The following is a 23730-nucleotide window of genomic DNA, read 5'->3' on the forward strand; positions in this document are numbered from 1 at the left end:
AGGTATTTTTCTGGAGTTGTGTTTCTTCATTGGAATGCAGTAATCCTTTTTTTTACAAAAAAGAAGTATTGTACTTCCCATGTGAATAGATTGCAATGTTATACGGCCTATCTACTTTAAGATTGAGATTTTAAAATTCACGTCTTCACTGGTATAAGGGCTTTATTTTCCAAAAGATTGTTATGTTTTCTGTCTTGTTGGTGAGAAGTGACTTGAATTCAGATTTTTGGAATGCAGAATCAATTTAAAAAATGCATTAACTTTGAATTTGACACATCCACTTTCAGTAAAGGGTTAATGCATAGTAACAATTGATTTCTATGGCGGTTCTATTGTCATGCCTAATTATACTAAAATATAGCTGCACAATTGCATATGGTTATTGCAATGCCTGCCTGAATACTTCCTCAATCCCACTTTTAAAATGGATGGCTCAAACAATTGGAAACAGTGTTTAGAAACAAAGTATTAATGCTAATTTAGTCAAGTGGTTGTATTTGCTGACCTGGTGAAAGGTTATTTAAAAACCCAACGCAAACTACTTTGGAGCATTTCATGTTACACTCTCTAGTGAGCTTCAATCGTAGTACTCAAGAATTAATGAACGCTTTGTTGTTGAGAATAATAGTATTCATTGCAGTTTTCTTATTCCCTAACTACATCCATAGTTGATTAGAAAAATTGTCTTTGATTAATTCACAGTTGAAAATGGCATGCCTACTTCTGTGGTTTTGGGAATTTGGGATTGATTTCATGCTATGACAGGTGTGGAACACTTACAAAGACACTTGGTTATGGAGCTTATTTTTCAAGCAGTGTTTTTCCCATGAGGCAGCTCTTATTGAGAGGCTAATGTACAGTGTGTCTCTCAGCGCAGCAAGCTAAAGCTACGTGGTGTTCAGTTTTTATTGATCTGTCATGCTTTCAGGGCGAGAGAGGCATAACTGTTGATAAGCTTGTCTGATTAAAAAAAATATTTTGTGTCTTTTGTTTATGGCCATGAAGTTTGGCAACATTTATGTTTTAATTAGCTGCCATATAAATGCTTGCTTTGAGTCTTTTAGCAATCTAAAGCATAGGTGCATTTCTTGGCTGCTTTGAATTGTCAAAAGACAGTTCTTTATTCCGTCGATCCTTTTTGATCTGCATATGTTCATCTGAGTTGTACATTTATATTCCACGCATAGCTATGGATCTGAGATGCAGATGACTCCAGGGATACTGTCTCTAATATCTTGCTTGCTGATGCATTTTCTGGCTGACCATGCCATTAAGAACAGTCATCAATCACAATCCAGCTCCTTTGTGTATTGGACTCCAGTCCTGGTTTTTCCTAGTGCTTGTTGTTGGAGGTTTGTTCTCCTTCACTGGTGTCTGGATAAAGAAGACTACGTCAGGCATGTGGAGTGTCTGCAGCACAGCTGAGCGTAGAGTGTGAAAGAAACCACAATCTGCACTGACTCCGGTAACCATTCAGCTCTGATTTCCTTTGCTGTACATGTACAACGGTGTGCTCTTTTTAACTTGGCAGTCCTGTCCTGGCCAAGCTTGACTGAGAAGCAAAGCAGCAGGCCTCTTTGTTAGCAAGTGCCTTCTCTCCATGGGCTGTGGCTGTTAACGGATACAGCAGCGCTGACATTGTTTAGCCTGGTTGTTGGATTAGGCCCAGGCTACGGAGAAGGTCCACTGGGGTCAGCTGAACAGCTGCTAGAATTGCGGTAAAGTTGTTGCTGTCACCTCAAGGAATTTTGAAGATTAACAGATTGTACAGACTAGGTTGAAAGGAAGGACTAGCATGAAAAAAAATGAAAGCTGAAACAAAAACCTTTTCCTTTCAGTTATCTTTTATCACTATTTTCTAATGTGGCAGAACTTGTGTGGGAGTGTCTGAAAGTGGAATGCCTTTTATGTTTTTGTCTGGTAGCTGGACAAAGTATGTGATTAGCTTTTCATCATGTGTTTACACAATACCTTAGATCTAGCAATCACTGGCCACTTTAAAAGGAAAGACCTGCTTGACCTGTTTATGTATAAGAATTGTTTTGTGAAGAAACTAAAAAGCTTTATTGCCTTTGTCTCATCTCCATGCTACTGTGTTGCACATGTGTCTCTGTTCACTACGGAGCACAGCGTGCCTAGTCAGCCACCCAGCAGTCTTAATTATACACAGAAAATTAAAAAGACAAAAAAGTGTTTTATACACATTTCGCACAAAAAAAAACACTACTCTGGAACTGTTGATAGAAAAGCTTCCGAAACCTAGAGTACTTGAGTGATTATTGTACTTTGGCAATTGGTGCTTGGCAGGCAGCTCTAGGAATGTCATTCGATCTGACTGCATGATAGAATTGGCTAAGATTACATTAGTATTTTCAATGGCTGTTGAACGTGATGTATCAGCGAGTGGTCTTCAGTAACAAATTTTAATGACTTGGTCTGTTTGTTTTAGTGGGTTTATGCATTAGTGTGTTTGCGTGAGTTTTGTTTTATGTTTCTAAGCTTCAATTCTTCAGTGTGTCTGAGATTACAGCAAGCAAGATCTGAATATACAGTGCACAATTTCCTGTTATCATTTTTTCCTCATTCCCTAGTGACCAGAATAAAATACCACAATAAGACTTCATTGGCAAGCTCTAATTACTGCTGTAAAACTAGTTTTGTCTGTATCAGTTGAGTACGCTGTAAAATATCTTCCACTATTTACATTTCTGTTTTGATGTTTTGCACTATGGCATGTTTACAACAGCTGTGTTTTCATCCACAGAAAGCATAGATCAGAGAGAATGTGTGTAAGTTTGACAAATGGATTTATAATAGCGACCCAAATGCTTATAAGGTGTATATTATTTGAAACCTTGAACCCATGCTTTCCTGTAACATTGGATGTAACTTTTAGCCTTTTTATAATGCTTCTATTTAAAATGCAAATGTGTGATGAAATGTGAAGTTGATGTATGATACTCTATTTTACACTTTAAGGGAGAGCATGTTTCAAACAACAGTCTTTAAAAATATAAAATTACTTCCTTTGTTAAATGATGCATTTCTTTTTAATAAGGACATCAGTGCTTTTGATATAATAAAATACCTAAACCAAGTCACACAGTTCTTTATTTCTTCTATTCCATTTCTTGCATTATTCAGCAAAGGAGGTAACAGATGACGCTTATTCCAAAAGGAGGATCCAAATAAAACTATTTGTGACACTGATTATTCACCATTAATCTTGATTTACACTACTGTTCTCTTTGGGAGCTGTTAGTAATAGGGCAATACTGCAGTTTTAAGACGTAGCTCCTTTAAAGGTTAGATTAGATTACTTAGTGTGGAAACAGGCCCTTTGGCCCAACAAGTCCACACCGACCCGCCGAAGCACACCCACCCAGACCCATTCCCCTACATTTACCCCTGCACCTAACACTACAGGCAATTTAGCGTGGCCAATTCACCTAACCTGCACGTTTTTGGACTGTGGGAGGAAACCGGAGCACCCGGAGGAAACCCACGCAGACACGGGGAGAATATGCAAACTCCACACAGTCAGTCGCCTGAGGCGGGAATTGAACCCGGGTCTCTGGCGCTGTGAGGCAGCAATGCTAACCACTGTGCCACCTTTAGCTCCATTCTTCAGAATTTCACAATGAGGGGAATTTCTGTTAAATGGTAATGTTTTAGGAAAACTAATGTGTTGGCTTTTATAGTATCTACAGTTTTAATGTAATCACAACTTTTTCTGAAATGAGGGTCATATTGTCAGTGAGTAATAAATAGAATGAATAATTCATTTTACAGTCATGATTACTCCACAGCCACCTGATGAATGAGCAGCACTCCGAAAGCTAGTGCTTCCAAGTAAACCTGTTGGACTATAACCTGGTGTTGTGATTTTTAAATCATTTTACAGTGGCAGTTAAAAAAATCATTTCATTACTGGTTCATCAAATTAATTAAAATTAAACATCTGTTATTACAAGTTGATAAATGATTTCAAAGCATTTTGTTTAACTTCTATGTGAAATGCATTTTACAGATTTAAATGTTATATATTAGGATAATATGGGCTTGGATCAATCTTAATGTTGTTGAACCGAGTGGATGCTTTATGCCATTTAAAGACTAGGCCTATTTTAAAGTACAATTGCTCAAAATGTCACTGATCTCATGAGATCACATTCATGAGTCAACAAGCCCGAAGTAACTCAAGTTCAGAAGCCTGAGTAATTCTGGTGGAAAATGTATCAAAGTACAAATTACTTTACTTGTAAAGTGAATTCATGTAACAAAATAATATTTAACTGCCCCATGAGCACTTATCTGAGGAACAGTTTAGGTGTATTGGTGTATTTGCAGTAGTTCTCAAAGCAGCCTAAATTCCCAGAGCAGTTTGCTAAATACACCCACTTGAAACTTCATAATGTTGACCACCAAACTCTGTAATTTATTTCTGTAGCACTCATTTTTTTTTTCAGTAAACATCAATAATTGGTTTGCTAAATAAGAATCGGTGAAATGTTAAGTGTGTCTCTATGTACGTTTCTGGATGTAGCTCTGGAAGTCTACATTAAAAAGTACAAGATAGTAGGCATAAATTGGTCATTTGGTGATTGGCAAGATGTAGCAAAAGATATGTCAAGGATTAATGCTGCAGCTTCAACTTTTTATGGCATCTGTAAATGACTTGGATGAAGATACTAGCAGGTTGATAAATTTGCTGATTGGTAGGAAAGCAACTTCTAGGAAAGCAACAAAGTTAATAGAATGTTATAATTTATAATGAGGGGAATTGAATGCAAATTAGGGAGGTTGCTTCATTTACTTGGAGCATTGCTGAGACTATAGCCAGAATATTGATCTCCTTAATAAAGGATATAAATGCTTTGGAAGCTGAGCAGAGTTATATAAGAGTAATACTTGGAGTAGGAAAGATATTGTGTGATGCAAGGCTGGGCAGGCTCGGCTTGTTAGAATTTGCGAGAAGAGGAAGGCCAACTTGATAAAATCATATAAAATCGTGAGGGGACTTGACAGGGTGGATGGTGGAAAGAATGTTTTTTTCTTGTGACAGAACCTAGAACTACAGACTACCCTTTTCATACAAAAGTTGAGAAACCTTTTCCTAGAGTTTACAGTCTTTGGAACACTCTTCCCTCCAAAGGGGAATGGAAACAGAATTTCTGAATATTTTAAAATTGGGGTAGGCAGATCCTTAGTAGTTATTGTAGGTGACCAATTTGTTGGTTGAATAATTTGTCTGGCATGATTTTATTAAGTAATGATGCTGACGTTTGGGGCTGATTGGCCTATATTTGCTCCTAATTTCATAGGTCTTTTATGTACATACTTGAGTTTCAATATTCTCCTTTTGGCCTTTCAAATCTTGCATTCATCAGGACAGAATCACAAAAATGCCAGTTCTTCAAGGAAATGGCCATTTATAGTGCATGTGAAGGAGATGTTAATTATTGTGGGGATAGTGGAATAGGGTAACATTTGATATTCCGGAATGAGAATTATTCTTCTGCAGCTTTAGAGTTGTTGCATGTTGTAATATTCTATTTCTAGGATTGAATTACTTTGAGTCTTATGCACTGATTTGAGTGCACTTACAAAAAAAGTCTTGTTACACTTCAGATGAAGCACTACTGTTGAAATAGAATTGCATTTTTTCCCTATATTAGTTTAGATCTCTTGGCATGGCATATTGATCTGAATTCTTTGTGCTGCTTCAGTTATGACATTTAAACTGCAGTGAGGTAAAATTCTCTTTCTGAAAGGTGACATTTGAAGACATGAATGGTAAAATAAACTATTTTTTTCTATAGCTTAAACTTCACTGTCACATGTAAAAATTGAAACATTCTGTATATACAATATTAGATGCAGAAAAGTTGTGTTTGTCAAATAGATTGATGTAAAGTTTAGATCTGAGCTGTTTAGTGTGGCAAATGGGGAAGCAGTCTACCTTCTTGTACAACAATGGAAAAGGAAGTGAAGGTTGTAAAATTTACACCAGCCTCAGGGGGAATCTATAATATATTTGTTTTTTTCAGTAAAAAATCTCTGAAATAAGTTGGTTATTTCTGAGCTTTGAAGAAGAACAGACACTGAACTTGATGAAAGCAATGTGTGCTTCATTTTATTGAAGGAAATTATTGGAAAAAAGGAAATTATGTTCACTATGGGATGCTGAACTAGCCCAATTTAAGCTTTGGAGAAATATTATACTCAAACCAAATAAAAATAAATGTTTGATTTTATTTACAAGAAGTATAACATTTAAAACTAATTATTAGTGTGTGGTTATTAAATCATTTGGCACCTACAAATTTCAAATGGTACTATACTGACTCTGAATTAAAAAAAAATGTAAATTATGTCAGAAGTATTAAGATGTGACTATTGGTTAGTGAAAATAATTAAAGATACTTTGTTCCAAGATTGGGTGATGAGGGTATATGAAAATGATATTGTGATTTTCTTTTTTGGTTGTGTGATTTAATAATTAGCAACCATTTGAGAAGTTGACCTGTTCAAATTAAATTCAGCCAAAGGATTACCTAGGTAAGCTATTATTACTCCTGTCACTACACATGTGAGACCCATAATTTTGATGAGATTTTTGGAACAATTTAGACTTTTGCATATTGTGGACATAGTAATTAAATGAACAGTTCAGATTCAAACGTCACTTGTGTTTCCTGTAATGTCATTGTAAATGACCATTCCCTGAAATTTGAAGCTGTTATTACAAACTTTATGCAACAAAAATCTTTTTATGTTTGATTTCAGAGCATTGCCATTGGATTTCAAGGTTTATAGTAAAAATTGTAACTTCTGTTAACTTATTTCTGCAATTGCACATTTTGTGGTAGTTGTTCGGCTGACTTGCTCTGAACACTAAAACGTTGCTTGCTTTTTTGGTAATCAGTTTTTTTTAACCACAACTGAAAGTAGAGGACAGTAAATTTATTTTTGCAAAAAGAGTCAAATTTCAAATTTATTTCATATCTTTGAACAAATGGGAGTTGCATACTGATGTGATTTAATATTTCATCATTTTTCTGCACCGTTTGCTCTTAAAGGGTAAAAAGTAGGAATAAATAAACACTTTTTGTGGCAGTTAACTTCCAGGTTCCACAATCATTGAATCACTTTAAATTCTAATTTCAACGATTGTTGAAGTTCAAAAGTATATGAATGTGATGAAACACCCAACAGGGGGCTGTTAAACATTTGGAAATGTTGCCTTTTTCTGTGCTTTCAATACTTGTCTACTAATTTAACTCCAAAGTGCAGTTTAGAGCACTGAAGGCAAATTAATTAGTACAGTAGTTGAATTAAACTGTTAATTCAGTCTTGCTCTTTATATCACTAGTCATTTTGGAAGAACCTGCTCACAAATTGCTAATTCTCATGTTATGCCGAAAATGCTCTTCCAATATCTACCACTTGCCACTAGTTATTTCATCTACAAGAAAACCCATAACCTCGGAAATATGTTTGTGATTTGCTGGTGGCAATTGGTTACTACTTGATAATTACTCATGCGATTCTGGCTTTCTATTGCTGAGAGTCAACTTAATTTTATTTCAAATATGGGCAGTTTTATCAAACCAAGATTTGAAACTGAAAATGTTTGTGTGTTGTAAATTAGCTTGCATTATTGGAATGATAAAGCTCTTAGAACACTTATACAGTTTTTTAAACACAATTTCAATATCTACTAGATTTAAAGAAAGGTTTCTCCACACAAATCATTAAGATCCAGAATGCATTAAGAGCAATTGGGCATTGCTCAGGTACTTGAACAGGACTAATTTGCAAGGTCATGCGTAAAAAGTTGGCATGTGGGGCTAATTTGAGAGCTGTTTCAAAGGGCGAGCCTCCCTCTATGCTTTAGGAATCCAGGGTTCTATAATTTCGTATATGTTTGCTAACCATCTTTCTGTATTCCAAACTTAAATAATAGCTGTCTTCCGATAAATGGAGAGAGACTACCTTGAAAGTTATTGTTGACTGAAATAGATGTACTGTACTGCTTTTTGTATGAAAGAGCTAGATACTGTACTGCTTTTTGTATGAAATGTATTTAGTTTGGATTATAGTTTGTATCATTTAAACCTCAAACATTAGATTATGTCAAGTTTGCATATCAAGTGCTTATCATAAAAAGATACTATGCCACTTTTGCCTTGAAGAAAAAATTCAGATGACAATGGAATGAGAGTCTTTGGCCAAATTACTGCAGATGTTGGGAACTGTACTGAAAACAAATAGGCACTTGCTTATCTTCAATATCTTGCCCAAAGGCCATCATCAATATATGTGCCTTAGTGGTGAATGTTTGCAATTTTGGCGATTTGTAAATCAGGTTGCAAGTTTGCTCGCTGAGCTAGTAGATTTATTCTTAGATGTTTCATCACCATGCGCAGTAACATCATCAGTGAGCCTCCGATGAAGTGCTGGTGGCCTATCCCGCTTGCTACTTATGTGTCTTGGTCTGTTGTGGTTGGTGATATCACTTCTGGTTCTTTTTCTGAGAGGTTGGTAAATGGGGTCCAAATCGATGTGTTTGTTAATGGAGTTCTGGTTTGAATGCAAGGCATCAAGGAATTCCCATGCGTGCCTTTATTTAGAGGCCTGGAGGTCTGGCATTCAGGTGGTGTTACTGATGATGTTACTTAGTATGGTGACAAAATGTCTGAGAACAAGTCTACCAGCTCAGTGAGCAAACTTACAACCTGAGCGAGAAATCATCTCCAAAATTGCAAACATGTATAGGCATAATGTGCTCAAATTAGCCCGAAGATGGGAAACCAATGCCATCTGACTGAGCGCCACCTGCCAACAATTGTACTTCCTATACAAATGCCTCAGGAAGCTGGTATCCCCACAATGTGTCAAATACAAACCACCTCTCCGCACTCCACAAGCCAGAAGAACAGCAGAACAGAATGGCTGCAGGATGCTATGAGAAATGGTAAATGATGCCCAAAACCAACTCCACAAATATGAATGACAAATTTCACGCCAGAAAACTCTGTACACTAATGTGACTGACCATGAATGGAAAAGTATGCTAGAACAAGCCATCAACACTAAACAACAGTAGACCAAGACAAAGAAAAGACTGGCTTTACAAGAAAAACTGACCAAGCTCTCTCTCGACAATAACGCAGATAGTTCAGAGATTTGGATAAAGAACCTGTTGGACCGACCACACTCAGACACTGAAAAAGCCTGGTGTGATGTATGAACTTTAACCACAGGGACGTAGACAAAAAGAACTTCCTAGCAGCACTGGAATCCACCCTGAAAGACAATGGATTTATGGAAGAAATCCAGCAGACCATCAGCCAGACAGTAGCACCAACACTAAGCAGAAAGAAAGAAGGGAGCACCCTCAATACACTGGAAAGGAAAGCCCTGGAAGGACTCGGGAAAAGACAGAAATATTGTAATCTTACCAGCAGACAAAGGTGTATGACCATCATCCTGAACAGAACACAATACAGAGGAATCTTGATTATCCGAATGGGCTGGCACTATTTCGTTCGGATCATTGATTATTCAGTTAAGTGATTCAATGCCTCTCCTCTGGGGCTTGAAGATTTCTGAAGTTTCCTTTTTTCCTCGCTCTGCCTGCCTTGCTCCCTCTCTCTGTCTCAGGATTTGTTTCTGAGCAGACATACACTTGTGTGTAAGGTACCTACAGCATTGCGGAAATCTCCCACATCCTTCCCACCAAAGAAAATCTGTTCAATAGGATTGACACGATGAGCATTTGCTAATTCCGCTCCCCATTCAGGAGACTAGGCAGCAGCACACTGCGCGCGTGCGCACCCCCAACTCCGTGCCTCCAACACCGCCCACCCCCTCGCCCCACCCACCGTTTGACCCCCGTCCGTGTGTCCGATCCATGCACGCATCTGCCCCCACCATTGCTCCCTGTCTATGGCCCTGCCATGGACAGGGAGCATGCACGCACACCAGGGCAGCCGGGCTGGACACCAACAGTAAGACTGCTGCTGCCTTGGGGGGGTAGGTGAGTATCAAAGTAGCGCACACACGCACAAGCACACACTTTTTTACTGCAACTTTTTGACAAGTTTCACCTTTATATTATGCAGGGCAATGTTGGAGAGATTATCTGGGGAAGGGTGGGGGGGGTTTAAGGGTACACTCCAGTGCAGAACTCCAGGGAAAGTGTGGGGAGATAGAGGGAGGGCAGGTGATCAATCATTTGGAGATGGTGTCTGGTCTCCTATTGATGTCCAGGACTGTTTTTGGCAACATTTCAGTAAGCCGAGTTTGTTTTTAATCATTGTAAACAAAAAAGTGATCAGTGTTGAAAACACCTCTTTGATGTAATGTTTCTATCAGGATCTTGACATCTTCTTTGGATAATCGATACTTGGATAATCGTGGTTCCTCTGTACATTGAAAAAGTAAACACCCTACTTGTAAATACCAACAACAACAAACGGGTGGCGATGGACCAGACTCCACAGTTAGAAAACCGTATTACAGCATCCCTGAGGAAACTTCACAAAACAGATGAAATTAACAATGAGAAGAATCTAAACACCCTGTTTCTACGGATTACCCAAGGTACATAAACGGGAGACCTCCTCTTCAGACCCATAGTCTCACTTCCTGGTACACTGATATACAGACTAGCAAAGGAACTGCAACACAAACTGAAGCACCTAGTAGAAGGTTCACGCCACTCCTTAACATCATCAGCGACACCAAGGTAAAGGATGACAAAGCCATGGTTTCCTTCGACATAAAGGACCCGTTCACTTCAATAAACATCACCCTGGCAAAAGAAACACTGGCTTCACTTCTAGCTGAACCAAGGACACAAACACCTGATAGCACCAGCTTCATCAGCACGGGCAGCATCCTCAAACTAGTAGACCTGTGACTCACGACCCACTTCACCTTCAATGATAAGATCTACAAACAAATCAATGGGACCCCCATGGGATCACCAATATTAGGACTCTTAGCAGAAGCAGTCACAAAGAGGTTAGAACGAACAGCCCTTCCCATGATCTCGCCCAAGCTTTAGGTCCGCTATGTGGATGACACCTTTATCATGAAACAAAACAAATTAGAAGAAACCCACAATCACTTAAACAGCATCCTTACCGGTATAAAGTTCACCAAAGAGGAAGAGAACAACAACAGACTCCCCTTCCTAGATTTCAGAGTAGAACAAAAAAAAACAGTGGAGAACTGCAGACCAATGTCTACAGGAAAGCCACATGCACTGACCAGATACTACAAGGAGCAATTATCTCTGCACCCACAAACACAGCTGCATCAGGACATTATTTAAAAGAGCCAAAACACACTGCAGCAGTCGGGAACTATGAGAAGCCGAGGAAAAACACCTATATAATGAATTCAGGAACAACGGGTACCCGATAAGCACGGTCGGTCGATTCCTACATAACAGGCCTAAACAAGAATACACAACACGTCCAGAGACTCTAGCCACCCTGCCATACATTAAAGACATCTCAGATGACCAGACTAGTCCAGTCCCTAGGCATCATGGTAGCCCACAAACCTACCACCACACTGAAACAGCTCCTGATGAATTTAAAGGACCCGTACCAACATCATATACAAAATACCCTGCAAGGACTGGAACAAACATTACATTGGATACGATGGGCAGGAAATTAGCCACCAGGATACATGAGCACAAACTAGCCATCGAAAGACATGACCAACAATCACTGGTATCCATACACACAGATGAAGAAGGACACCAGATGACTGGGACAATACATCTATCCTGGGACAGGCTAAACAAAGATGTGCATGGGAATTTTAGGGGCCTGGCATTCAAACCAGGACTCCATTAACAAACATTGATTTGGGGTCCATTTATCAACTTCTCAGAAAAAGAACCAGAAGTGATATCACCCACCACAACAGACCAAGATACATGCATAGCAAGTGGGATAGACCACCAGTGCTTCATCGGAGGTGAATGTTGTCAATCTATTCATCCATGAGGACGAGATTGCATCTGGACTTGATCCTTTCTTTGCCCATTGATCACAAATGTGTACTTTTAGGAAGGACAGCGAGGGAATGAATACGACTTGGTTGATTTTTCCTGGTCACCTTTTTGTTTTGACCTTTCTTCACTAGGTTTCAGCTACTAACTGAGTGATCACCCAGAGAGCCATTAACTAGATTTTAAATTAATTCAACTTTAATGTTAATGAATAACATAAATAAAAGTTTACTTTTGTTTGCCTGGAACCATGCTTTTGAAAACTTGATTTTCCTACATGAATGACGACACAATTTTGTGATTGTGTATTAGCTGAAAGACAGTTAACTATCTAAGTTGGCAAACAGGAGGCTGGAAGAGTTAACTATCTAAAGCTGCAGGTGTTGTGATTTATTGGATGTCTGCTTTTAGCAAAGGTCCGATATGTGTACTACACATTAGCTTTTGTTATCCTCCCACTTGGTAATGTTTTACCTTGCAGGAACTACACTAATCATAATTATAAATTAGACTAACAAATAATTGGCATCATATAAAGTGTGAAGATGGCTGAGGGTTCAATACGTTTGTAACTATTAAATCAAATGATTTTGGGTTTGTTAGTCTTTCCAAACAGCTAGTTGTATTAGAAAAGGTACCAAATAGACGTATTGAGCATGTTTGTTTTGCTTCGTACACAGTTTTTTTGAGAACTCTGAATAATTTGAGTTTGTTGCACTCTAATGAAAGAAATAGGTCGGAAAAACCCACAGATTTTTGCATTTTTTTTAATGTAGTGAAATATACTCTTTCATTTTTCCTGTTCTCGTTTCAGATATTGAAATTGTTAATGTTATTTTATCTGGTTACTGTTGGTAAATATAACATATTACCTACAGAAGTATTTATTGCAGAAGAATTTTGTTTGAAAGCATTAATCACTTTGGCAGAATAGAGGCTGCATCTGTGTAAATATTTAATAATTAAAACATTCAACACTAGCAACAGTTGAGGCAAGGTAATACTTCATTCTGCTGAAATAATTAAAATAATAAAGTAATTAAAGTACCTATTTTGTAATCGGGTGCTAAATTCGCAAATGTTTTTTTCTACCTGGACATTTATGTACAAAATGATGTAATTTTGATTTTGACAGATATTTGCAGTATTTTAATATGTAGAGAATGTTATACCCATGGGACTAAACATAAGGTATTATCTAAAATAATTTACAAAATAGCAAAACAAAAATTAGGCCATTAAATAAATGATGTAGTGTAAGGATTCCTTATCTAATGGTGTTTAGTTTACCTTTCTAATTGCAGAATCTCTTTGTATTAGATTTTTGAAGGGGTTTGTGGTAATGAATATCTGTCATAAATGCTACTGTATTGGTGCATAAAGAGCAAGAGTGGGCAGGTGACCTTTACCCCTTTCTTGATCTTTAAAAATGGACAGTCCCTTGTGCTACTCCCAAAATACATTGCCTATTGTGGCTGTAGTAGAGCTGTATAGTGTTGCTGCATGCAATAATGTCAGTCGGACCTTTAAGTTAGGGTTAAATTTATCCTCTTTTGGGTGAGGCTGCAACTCGTGCTCCAGTATTGATAAAACTTGTGCTTAACTTGGAGTCTGGAAGGAGTGCATGGCGGATACTTGCCTGATTGAGGTGGAATGTCACTTTGGCTCATTATTGAGCCAATTGACACCAATTAGCTCTAGCCCACTGGAACAGGCTCAGTTGAGGCAATTAAGAGGCATAGGATGATTATTTAAATAGAATCAATGTGCAGGGTTGTGGGGGAAAATCTGGAGTTTGGTGCGATGACAAAATGCTCAAATGTAGTGTAGAGATAATGGGTCAAGCAGCCGCCTCCTGCACTGTATCATTTCTGTGATTCAACAAATTGACTGACTGGTGGCTCAAGGATTAAGTGCGAGAAGCTCAGTTTTTCCATGCCTCCTGCAGGATGTCTTAGAAATTATCATGGGTTTACCGGCAGCCTTGTAAGAGAGTGCCTCTTTCTAGTCCCTGATTGAGGAACCTGACATTAGGGACAGGATGGTGACTGAAAGCAACACACCTTGCCTCAACTTCTGATCCCCATGCCTTTTTCATGATCTCAAAGCTACTCCCTCTTATCTAAGTCCAGCTATCTGCAATAATCTCTGGTGACGACCCTGGAAGTTACCTGCAGTTCTGAATAGTGCTATCGGCTTTTGGCTGGCTGTGCTTGGCAGATGGCATTTTCACCTTGAGACCCCTGGTTCTCAGGAAAGATGCAAAGCTAACCAGTTCCTATCCATCCTGAGTGGTGTTTCGTTCAGATGGAAAGGAAGCAGATGTTTCTCTGGTATCATCGCCCAAAATTTCATTATCAGGTCTTTCTATGCCTAGAATTTATATGTATTCCCAGACATTTCTGCTACAACAACAACATTCTTACATCTGGAAAATAAAATTTGCAATCAAATTCTTGATTGCTCTCGCTGGCCATTACCTGAGAGTTTAGTGGAAGCATGCAGTTCATTCTAATCCTGCCCTCCTCTGATCCAATGGGAATATCAAACCCTTAGTAGCAGTTAAAGGCTTTGCTTAATTTCTCCTTTTCCTCCCTAACCTTCGTTCTTTAAAAAAAACATAAAAACTGCAAGCATACTGTAAACAGTTTTGATCCCTTTATCTAAAGAAAGCTACACTGCCATTGGAGGTATTCCAGAGATGGATCTCTGGGTTGATCTCGGTGATTGAATTTGTAAAGGAGCAGTTGAGTAGGCTTATGTAGGACATTGGAGTTAGGAGCTTGAACGGTGACCTCATTGAAACACAAGCTTCTTCGAGAGTTTGACGTGGTAGGTACTGAGAAGTTGTTTCCCCCTTGTGAGTGTGTCTCGACTGAAGGGTTTATGTCAGAGGAAGGGGTCACCATTTAAGACAGACGACACAACCCTCAGAGAAGAAATTTAAGTCTGTGGAAATCTTTACTGCTGGTCATTAAATAAATTTAAGTCTGAGAATTAGATTTTTAATGAGTAAGGGAATCAAGGGTTATGGCAAAGACAAATGAGTGAAGTTGAGGATTATCAGATCATCCGTCATTTAATTGAATCACAGTACAGACTAGATGGGTCAATAGTCTACTTCTGCTACACCTTATAGTCTGAGGATTGAACATAGAAACCTGTGGGTCTTTATGGTGGTTCTTTGTTAAAAGACTTTTATGAATATGACAATTTCCATAAGCTTGGGACATACCAAGTATTTTCAAGTGTGATGTCAAAAACATAGCACCAATTTCAACACAGCAAGAAACGAATGATAATGACAGATAAATCTCTTTGATTTTTTGTGATGTTGATTAAGGGATAAATGTTGGACAGGATGCTAGGGATACCACCTTCGACATTCAATCTTTTTTGCTTTCACCTAAGTGAATAGATTGGGTCTCAGTATAACTTTTCAGCTGAAAAGATGTAACTTCTGATAGTGCAGAATTCCCTCAATACTGCACTGAATTATTTATTATTGTGCTCAAGTCTCTTGGGTGGACTTTGAATCTACAACCCCCTGGTTCAGAGGCAAGAGTGTAATCAACAAAGCCACAGCTGACATGGATATCCGTTGAGGGCTGCAGCCTTAATTTTAATGGTATGTTGTGGTTGGCAACAGTATTCGACTGAGATAGGAGCAGCCTGTTTCTAACTAGTTCAATTTTATTTTAATTAGCTGCTAGCAGCAGCAAATGTGTTAGTTATTTTGATGACAATATGGAATGTCATTATTTTTGTGTTATCAACAGAAATGCATCTGTTGGCCTATCTTAAATTTTAAAACTATTATTGTCTGCTCTATTTGTCTTTGTTAAATTGTTTGCATTTGCTTAAAATGTGTTCACATTATATCTGTTTATTCATGGGCTCTTCAACTTAGCTGATGGGAATTTCAGTTCTGGATTGTTTTTAGCTGGAAATGTGACATTCAGGCAATTTACTTTTGTACATCCACTGTTGGTTATGGATTACATCTGTGTTTAACTTATTGAAGATGCTTTATAGGGTTATGTTCTTTTAAATCAAAGACTTCTTTCCCTGGATAGTCATTGGTAATTCAGAGTCTGTTTACTGTAGAAATCATTTTATGTTTTCTTTCAAGTCACTTCAATAAAGAATGCAAGCATTTTACATGTCGGCGTTTTAAATTGCTGTTTTGGTTCTTAATAGGGCCTATTAAATGAGACTTGCAGTTTTAACCAATGAATTTTCAATGAGCTGACATTTTGGTGTACTGTATATGAACCTTCTTCTAATCGGTTTGTGAAATACTTTCTAATTTTGGGAGAGTAGAAAAGAGGTGGATAGTATATGGGTGTTTTAAGTAAAAATAATTTCCATAACGATCCTGACAGTTAATGTTGACTAGTCATGATAATTTTCATTGAGAGATGTTTCGATTAGTTCATTGTTGCTAATTAGTGGACAAGTTACATCTGAAAAATGTTCTTTTGATGGGATTAGTAATGAATGAATAGAAATCCTGAAATTTCAAGCTTTATTGAACTTTTTAATGGGATTCATTAAAAAAAGAGATGAAAAGCTGCTCTGCCATTTCTGTACTTTATAAACAGTAATATAGTTGCATAATTTATAACCAGATTACAGACGTCTTTGAAATGTGCATACTCTAGAATTTTTGCTCACAAAGTGTCCTTTACTTCATTAAGATTAAAAATACAGCTCATCAAATTGCAAAATTCTAGTGATCTTTTTCCAGTGTTTTCAGTAAACGAAGGCTGCTTGTCAACCATAATGGTGTACTGCTGTCCACAAAATTGTTTCAAAGCCCCTGTAATAGTGAAACCTGATGAGATGCTTGGTACATCTGAATTGGGGTGCATTTGTTCCTAACATTATACCATCAAAACGCGTATACCACATCCTGTTACGTATGGAGCTATACATCTTGCGAGCTAACAAGACGATTTTTCCTTTTTTTGCCTATCCCAGAGATTTGTGGGAATTATTGGGATAGATGGTTCATGTCACTGTCATGTTGAGGGTATGCTGGTTTGTCTTTGAAATGTTAGGCCAAGTTCCCAGTTGTCCCCTCAGGTGGACATAAAACATTTTTTGACAAATTTTACAAAACAAAATACACAATCAATTTTCTCCAAGGATTTGGACCATATTTGCCTATCAGCCAACATCACCAAAACAGCCTATATTGCTTTTTGAGTGTGTTACAACAGTCGTGACATTTCAAGAGTGTTATTAGCTGTAAAACCTTTTGGGTCATAATGCAGTCCTAAAAGGCATTACATAAATGCAAGATTTTGATTTGTTGCATCCATCAAACACTCAGGATTTGATGGTATTCTCTTGCATGTTCATATGCTTCCATATGGATAATGATATGTAAGAATTGTTTAGTAGTATAGAACTTGAGTCCTTCTAGAAAAAAAAAAGTTGTCAAAGTTTTTTTTATTTGCACTCGTCGGGACACTTCACAAAAAAAGCACAAAATGTATACTTCACAAAAGAAAATTAAGTGGTTGGCCAATAGGTTCCCAATTGGTAGAGGCAATGCTATTGTGAATGCACCCATTAACACTGATTTGACATTTATCAGCCAGGCTTTGTTAAATTTTAAATCGGCAGGTTGATTTTGTTTGGATAGGGTATTGACCTGAGAAGTAATGCAACAAATAGCTATTACCTATATTGTTGCATTGAAACAGGCATTGTGTGTTTGTGTACATGTACAATCTGTCTGCAACTAACAGAGTCCTGTGTATTAATATATGTAACTTCCAAACTAGTGATCCAAAATTGGTTGCCATTTAATTCCAGCACATTCGGAATTAGCCAGCAAATGTTACCAATTGCTGAATCACATCTAATGTTAAACACAATGTTGCCAACTTTGCAAGCATGGTTGATTGGGTACAGTAAGTATCTCTCTTGCAAATAGCCAAAGGGATATGCTATTTGACACAATCAGCCAGACTTGGTGATGCACAGCCATTATTCCTGCCATCACACCAGCACTGAAACCATATGCCACATTAATTATTATTGTGCGATAGGTAGAGCATCTGTTTGGCTTGATGACAGCATTGTATTTCAAACAGACTACTTGTGTTGGTACTGCATAGTAGCAGTGTGAAACAACTACTTCACTTGTTGCTCAAATTTTTGAATTCTGAAGTAGATTGGGTTCTTTTCAGAACCAAGTGCAACCATTTCAGCATCCAGTTTGTACGATGAACAAATAGCTTTGTCTCTGTTTACCAGATTTCTTATAAAGTCAATCTACAGTATTTGGCACTGTAGGAATCCCAATATATATACTCGCCTTGACAGTAGGTTTGTGGTGAACAGTGGTAGAGAACCCTCTGGCTGATTTCTTGATGATGAAAGCAAGCTTATTTGACTGTTCCATTTTATATGTGAATTTGAGTACAGGATGGAGCCCGCTAAGGCATTCTTTTGTGCAGCTGAGGGTTTAAACATAGCAAGCATATTGTCCAAATATAGGATATATACAAGGGGAGGAGATTGTCATTCGATTGAAGCCATGTTCCTCAGAGAACTGAACAAAGATATATTTGTGACCACTATGCAGAGTGGGAATCCTATGTATCACACTTTATTGGAGCAGTATACGGAAATCAAGTGCTGCTATTCCTGGAGTTGTCACAAATTAAGAATGTTACCAAAGTGCAAAAAGTCCCCACTTTACCTGTCAGAATGGAGCCAGGCAAACAGCAAACACAAAGTAGGTTTATGCACTTAAAAAGAGTTAAAAAAATTATTACAAATAAGTAGATTCTAACCATAGATAAGTGACTATGATCTATTGACATACTCTACTAGTTAAAACTCTAACTCACTCTAAAGCTCTCTCATACACACAAACGTGCAAAAGAACACCGGTATATTCTGGTTGGAGAGAAAAAAACAGGAGAAAGCAGCTCCGTGACCCCAGTGCATAGGGTTCATGAGATGATACTTTTTTTGTTTCCCAGGGCTAGTTTTTCTATCTCTCCTCCATGACCTTTTCACCTTTTGGAGCAGATACATCAACCGCAAAATATGTTACTTACTGGTTAAAGCCGACGCTTACAGCAACCAGTGAGGGAAAATAAATAGGCTTGCTTCAGGTATTTTACAGGAGAGAAAGACACACCATCTCCCTTTTGCAGTAGCCTGAAAGCTTCTGCTAATATTGTTCATGCTCACAAGTGCCAATCAGATAATTGTTATAACTCTGGCCTTTGTCATCACAACTGATTGCAGCTTCACAAATGGGGTGGCACGGTGTCTCAGTGGTTAGCACTGCTGCCTCAACACCAGGGACCTGGATTCGATTCCAGCCTCAGGTGACTGCCTGTATGGAGTTTGCACATTTTCAGTGTCTGCTTGGGTTTCCTCCCAGAATCCAAATATGTGCAGATTAGGTGAATTGGCAATGATAAATTGACCACGGGGATGTGTAGGTTAAGTGCATTAGTCTGAGGTCAATGTGGAGTAATACTGTAGGGCAATGGATCTGGGTTGGTTACTTTTCGGAGGATTGAGGTGGACTTGTTGGGCCAAGTGGCCTGTTTCCACACTGTAGGGATTCTATAAAATTGACTACTTGTTGCTGACTCATTCTCAATTTTTGTACTCTCACTGGTAACAGGCACTCTGCTACACCCCACCCTCTCAACTGTTGGAACAGAGCAGCAGTGTAAATGTGACTTCTAATGAGTTTGTGACTTGCTGTTCAAAAGTACAGCAATTCCTGCATTAATAGTCCTTATCCCATTCCAGTCCACAATAAAAAAAAAAGTAGAATTTAAAAAAAACGTATTTAATCATTGGCAACCCCATCTATTTGGGTATGCATGATATTGAAATTGAACTCAACTGTGCAAGTTGCTGAGTTAATTTGTTCAAGGAATGCTGTTGCATGCAGATCTAGATTGCCATGACATAGTGCTGCAGGACAGGCGTCTACAGCTTCTTCGAGTGATACTTTGGTGAATAGGTTAACTATGTCAAATGAGAACATGAACATTGCATCACTATTGATAAGGAAGTCTTTGAAAATGTGGAAGCATTCTTCACTACGATTGAAGAACTTGCTCAGAGCTGATAATAGCTGTTCATCAAACAATTTGACCAGTTCATATTGTGCTGAACTGGTCATATAAGAGTGTGTTAAATGGGCATCACTTTTGTGTGTCCTGGGTAACTCGTACATTTGTCCTTACAGTGAGCTGCAAGGATAAACCATAGTATGTCTATCAGCTTATTGCCCTTACACAAGTCCAGCATATACTTTTATTAAAGCTTGCTTTTGTGTAAAGTTATCTGGTGACAGGTACAATGGATACAGGTTTTACCTCTCACTAAGAATGGCATGCACTCTGCTGATATAGTCAGGGTTATTCAGGAATAACTGTTTCAGTCCCTTTTATTGGGTTATGATTTGTCTGTCCATGTTGGCCTTCAGGCCTTGCAAGGCTGCCAGATATTCACATCGCATGTGAACATTAATAGATCAGCCAGGCATGTATCCATGGGTTCGCAGTTTTCAGTGGACACTAATTGAGGTGGGATAGCTGGGAGTAAGGGAGTTTGAACTCAACGAATATCTTTTGACATTTGAGCGATGAAGGCTCACCAAATTGAAACCACGTACAAGGACAGATTCCTTGCTTTAAGACAGTAGCTGATCAAAGATTTATTACGTGTTTAGTGGCATTGTTAATTCTGTTGCCAAACCACTTCCATTTAAGTGAGTTTATGATGTTGCTATGTTTTGAAGTGGGGAAATGCTCTGAGTGCAAGGCAAAAAACTTCAAGAAAATGTGTTTTGTTTCAGCAGCAGTCAAAATGGTATGAGGAAATGAAATGTGTTGGTGCTTGAGTGCATGAAATGAATGGTGAGAAACAGGTTTGATTCCATTAACTGGCACTCAAGTTTGAGTTGTCATTATTCTTTGCGCTAGCTTCAGGTTGAAGAAGAAGAAATTGAACAAAGCTTTACGCCTAAGTTTGGCTTGTGTCCCAAATGGTTGTGTAGAATATTTCAATGCTTTGACTGTTTTGGCTGTTTCTTGATGGAAACTAAAATGTAAAACTGAGAGAGTGGATTGTATTGGATAATTGCTTTCCAGAAGAGGGGAAAATTAATTACCTTGAGAATATATGGTGACTAGGATGCATTACAAGTATCATTAACAAATATTTTTATAGTGTCTGAAATGCAACAAAACTGAAGATTCCAAATTAAAAACCCAATGAACTGTAGATGCTGTGATAAAAGAAACAAAAATTGAAGTTCTGAAGAAGGGTCACCTGACCTGAAATGTTAACTTTGATTTCTGTTCACAGATGATGCCAGACCTGCTGAGCTTTTCCAGCAACTTCTGTTTTTGATCAAGATTCCAAAGGGCTTAGCAACATCATAAAACAAAGTATGATTCCTAGTCTCATGAGGTATTAGTCAGATGAACAAAAGCTGGGTCAAAATGTTAGGTTTTTCTGGAGCTTGGGGTTTGAACTCAAGGTGCGACCGTCAATTATGAAACAATTAAAATCTAGGTGCAATAACACAAGAATTTTTCAATTCTATTCCAGCTTGTGATCATTGTATTTGAATTGTTTATAAAGTTGGGAATCTCAAAACAAAACTGTTTGAGCCTTTCCACCAGTCAAGTAGTTTTGGGGTCAGTGTTAATATATATACACTTTTGCTTCTGCGTTCTATCGGTACTTTCAATTCCACAAGTAGTTCTGTCAGATTGCCATTTTGACGTCAAATTATAGCTTAGATGTTGAGATAACTGAATTTTACTTATTTGGCTAGCCTTTTAAGAACTCCATAATTTTACTCCTTGAATCCACTGGTTCTTTATGTTTTCATAGGTTATACCAATTGGTGCACAGTTTTGGTACCCTGTTTTATTGAAAGACCAAAATGAAACTGCAAATTGTATCCAGTACCAAACCACTACTTATCAATACTGTGTTGCCTCAGTCTTTGCTTCTTCAAATACTTTCCCTGGTGGCCTCCTGAGCTTCACTTGTCTCAAACTCCAGTAGCCTGAAACATCCTGGCTGAGGTTGCTAATTCTCCAGATTGGCCTGCAATCATAAGGAATTAAAAATCAATTCCCATGATACTGCTTTGTGCAACTCTGGAATGTTAAAAAAAATTGTCTTTTTTAAAATATTTCTGTTTTGTCAGAAAAACATTGAAAATGGGAAAAATGGATGTTTGGCTGTCAGCTTGAGCATTACCCAATTAGCTAATGGGTCCTTTTGGTTACCAACTGGGATTGAGTGGAGTACCTCGGAAGGATGGATGTTTGTCTTACTAATAGCTGGAATATGTGGGCAAATCATGTAATGAAACTTCCTGGCATATATTTAATCACAGTTGGAGACCCTAATTCCAGCCCATACTGAGTCCTGCTTGCTTTTCGAGTCTTTCCCAACCTGTCTGGTGCCCCTGTCCCCTGAATACTGAATTCAAAATAATTTCTCAAGCACCTTAATTGTCTTGTTGCAGTCTACTTCTGGCTCTTAGTCTCCATCTCTGTTACTTCCATTGTACAGATTTGCTTTCCGTTATTAGCAAGATTGTCAGCTAACGTGATTTTATTATCTCAAACCTTACTTTTCCAGACCTTTTTTGTCGTGTTACTACTTTTCCTTACCATAACATGCTCCAGATGAATGTTTTCAATAACTCCGCTCACAGTTAGCGATTCTAACTTGCTTTAGCTCTCAGCCCTCCTGAGTTCAGCATCTTGTGCATCCAGAAAATATCAATTCCAGGCTTCTTTCACCTGTTATTGCTCTATGTATTGTGGGATTTTCTTTTGTATTTTAACACAGCACAAAGTGCTTGCTAACACCTTTTTTCATCAAGTCTTTCAGAAGTTAAATTAATGTTCAAGATAATCAATTCATCAAATTTAGAAGGAAAAATCTATATTGTGGCAAAGATTAGTGAAAGGGTAGAGGGTTGGGAAAGTTTTAAAAACTAACAAATGATGACCAAAGCCAACAATAAAGGAGAAAATAAACTTTGAGAATAAACTTGCAAGTAAGACAGCAAGGGTTGCTTTAAATATATAGGAAGGAAAAGAGAGGCCAAAGTTGACGTAAGCCTCTTGGAGAACAAGGCTAAGAAAACAATGAGGAATGGCAGAGGAATTGAATAGCTACGTTGCTATTAGCATCTTCTATGAAACACTAATGCATTCCAAAAATACCATATTATCCAAGGTGGAAAAGGAGCATAAGAAGTAAATATTAATGGGGCTAAAGAGCTGCAAAGACCCCTCCACATGATGGGTTGTACACTAGAATTAAAATTAGCAGCTACAGCGATGATTGATATACTGGTAGTAATCTTCTTAGAATCCTTGGCTTCTGAAAATGTCTCTGAGGATTGGAAAACAACCTATGTAGAACCTTTATTTTAAAAAGGGAAGGAGACAAAACATAGGTCAGTTAGCTTAACAAATGTTAACAGTCTATTATAAAGGATGTAATAGTAGAGCATTTAGAAATCCATAGTCAGCATGAGTTCGTGAAAGGGAAATCATGCCAATCAAATTTCTAAGAATTCTTTTGAGGAATATTCTGAACAGTTTTGCTCCGCTTATCTAAGAAATGATGTACTGGCAATCCATTCGAGAAGGTTCACT

General features: G+C 37.9%; 1 protein-coding gene across 6 annotated transcripts in view; it reads left to right on the plus strand.

Annotated features, from left to right (window-relative positions):
* rerea (arginine-glutamic acid dipeptide (RE) repeats a) overlaps positions 1–23730 on the plus strand; it is a 571358-nt gene that overhangs the window by 84643 nt on the left and 462985 nt on the right. The window contains exon 1 of one of the 6 annotated variants that reach the window (XM_043676154.2): positions 1449–1465. The exons of the other annotated variants lie outside the window; for them this stretch is intronic. The gene's annotated coding sequence lies outside the window, so the exon portion shown is untranslated. Of the gene's footprint in view, positions 1–1448; positions 1466–23730 lie in introns of those variants that run through there. 6 annotated transcript variants of the gene reach the window in all.

The sequence above is a fragment of the Chiloscyllium plagiosum genome, unplaced genomic scaffold (genome assembly GCF_037043375.1).
Source record: "Chiloscyllium plagiosum isolate Xiang-an unplaced genomic scaffold, Cpla_swu_hap1 HiC_scaffold_37, whole genome shotgun sequence".
Classification (NCBI taxonomy): domain Eukaryota; kingdom Metazoa; phylum Chordata; class Chondrichthyes; order Orectolobiformes; family Hemiscylliidae; genus Chiloscyllium; species Chiloscyllium plagiosum.